The sequence below is a fragment of the Carettochelys insculpta genome, chromosome 8, assembly GCF_033958435.1.
Source record: "Carettochelys insculpta isolate YL-2023 chromosome 8, ASM3395843v1, whole genome shotgun sequence".
Lineage (NCBI taxonomy): Eukaryota > Metazoa > Chordata > Testudines > Carettochelyidae > Carettochelys > Carettochelys insculpta.
In genome coordinates, this window is record NC_134144.1 from 49,713,021 (window position 1) to 49,715,986 (window position 2,966).

A 2,966-nucleotide genomic window follows, 5' to 3' on the forward strand; every position below is an offset into this window, starting at 1 on the left:
ATCTCGTAATGGTTGGTACTTATTAAATGATATAATAAGAATCTCAAAATCATTGATTAGTTATATCTCACAATACACTTTATAGGTAAAGATTATCTCAATATTATGGGGCGTGGGGGTAAATTGAGGCACACAGATACTAAATGACATGCCCAAGGTCATGTAATAGAGTCAGGAACAGAACACAAGAATTCTAGCTCTCAGGTCCCTGCTCTGATCAGTAGAGCATGCATAACTATGGCTATGTCTACACTTGCACGCTACATCGAAATAGCTTATTTCAATGTAGCGACATCGAAATAATCTATTTCGATGAATAACGTCTACACGTCCTCCAGGGCTGGCAACGTCGACGTTCAACTTCGACGTTGGGCAGCACCACATCGAAATAGGCGCTGCGAGGGAACGTCTACACACCAAAGTAGCACACATCGAAATAAGAGTGCCAGGAACAGCTGCAGACAGGGTCACAGGGCGGACTCAACAGCAAGCTGCTCCCTTAAAGGGCCCCTCCCAGACACAGTTGCACTAAACAACATAAGATCCACAGAGCCGACAACTGGTTGCAGACCCTGTGCATGCAGCATGGATCCCCAGCTGCAGCAGCAGCAGCCAGAAGCCTTGGGCTAAGGGCTGCTGCACATGGTGACCATAGAGCCCCGCAGGGGCTGGAGAGAGAGCGTCTCTCAACTCCTCAGCTGATGGCCACCATGGCGGACCCCGCTATTTCGATGTTGTGGGATGCGGATCGTCTACACGTGCCCTACTTCGACGTTCAACTTCGAAGTAGGGAGCTATTCCCATCCCCTCATGGGGTTAGCGACTTCGACGTCTTGCCGCCTAATGTCGATTTCAACTTCGAAGTAGCGCCCAACACGTGTAGCCGTGACGGGCGCTATTTTGAAGTTGGCGCTGCTACTTCGAAGTAGCGTGCACGTGTAGACGCAGCCTATGGGTCCACTTTCCATTGTTAAGGTTACTTACCCAACATCTATTTAAAGACATTTGCATATGGTTTTAATAATACATGGCTTGGTTTACAAGGTGGAACATTCTGTTCTGACAGGAGTTGGTTTGGTGTATTCTGTATACCCAATGAGAGGTGTTATGTTAGCAAACTACCTCTAATGCATTTTACTCAGCTCCCAGGTTTTGTCACTAGAAACCTCCATTTCAATAAAAACATGCTGCAGGCATATACTCGTCTTCAAAGGGGGGAAAAAAAAACAGGTCAGAGAGCCTTCCTGCAGGGAGAAGTATGCTTCATAGAAAGTTTATTTCTGGATCAATGACAGCCATAAAAGCATTCTGACCATGAAGTAAAGGATTTAAAAGAATATTTAGTCAGATAAAAAGAGGTTTTTTTACTTTCTTTTCCCACACGTTGAGTCCTTGCATAGAGCAAAGGGAAAAACGACAGCCATGAAAGAGAGCCTGACTGCCTATTATTAACTGCTAGTAGTACTATTAGTTTGTTTACTAGAGTGAAAACTAATAAGATGACTAATGAGCAGTTTAGTTGGAGGCATTGTGGCATTTCATTACAGTCTGGTGAAAAACTGGAATTGTACCTGATAGAGCAACAAGAGTACAGAACTTTTGCTGGAATCTGTGTGCAAATGAAAACATACAGGGCTGTGTTCACTTGTCATGATCGGAAAGTTCCTAACGATTTTAAGCCTGATAATAGAAGGCTTTCTCCCAGCTTTCCTCTTTAAGACATGTTGTAGTGTTACAACATTAAAATTATTTTACAGACAATGTAATAATAATACTTTAAACTTCTGTTGTGCCTTTGCTCAGAGACTGTCAAAGCACTTTACAAACTGTAACTAATTAAGGATCCTGACACTTCTGAATGGTGGTTATAGGATACAGAGGGATCATTTCACCATACCACACACATGTACTCACCTATGGGACACTTCAGAAGCTTGCCAAGGTATAGAAACACTTCACCACAGCTGAAACAACAAGGGGTATTTAGAAAGCAAAATGTCATCAGTTCCAATCTATCGGCTGAGTACATCTGTCTTAATGCCATGTGGTAAGTGTCTTGGGAGCTGTGACACACTAGCCGTGTCTGCACGTGCACGCTTCTTCGAAGTAGCGGCACTAACTTCGAAATAGCGCCCGTCACGGCTACACGCATCGGGCGCTATTTTGAAGTTAACTTCGACGTTAGGCGGCGAGACGTCGAAGTCGCTAACCCCATGAGGGGATAGGAATAGCGCCCTACTTCAACGTTCAACGTCGAAGTAGGGACCGTGTAGTCGTTGCGCGTCCTGCAACTTCGAAATAGCGGGGTCCGCCATGGCAGCCATCAGCTGAGGGGTTGAGAGATGCTCTCTCTCCAGCCCCTGCGGGGCTCTATGGTCACCGTGGGCAGCAGCCCTTAGCCCAGGGCTTCTGGCTGCTGCTGCGGCAGCTGGGGATCCATGCTGCAGGCACAGGGTCTGCAACCAGTTGTCGGCTCTGTGGATCTCGTGTTGTTTAGTGCAACTGTGTCTGGGAGGGGCCCTTTAAGGGAGCGGCTTGCTGTTGAGTCCACCCTGTGACCCTGTCTGCAGCTGTGCCTGGCACCCTTATTTCGATGTGTGCTACTTTGGCGTGTAGACGTTCCCTCGCAACACCTATTTCGATGTGGTGCTGTGCAACGTCGATGTTGAACGTCGACGTTGCCAGCCCTGGAGGCCGTGTAGACGTTACTCATCGAAATAGCCTATAAGCTATTTCGATGTTGGCTTCACGTGTAGACGTAGCCACTGACTGTACAGGTGGAAGGGCACAACAAATACTACCAGTACAAACTGAAAATTTGCTGGCAAAAAAAATCAGAACTTTTTTTTTGTGTCTTTGCGATTCATGTGGCATAAACATAATGCAGGTTGGTGAGATATGGTCTAAAAGTTCCTATTGTTGAAGATAACCTGCATAACTCATCGTTAATTTTGTCCCTTTTTGCC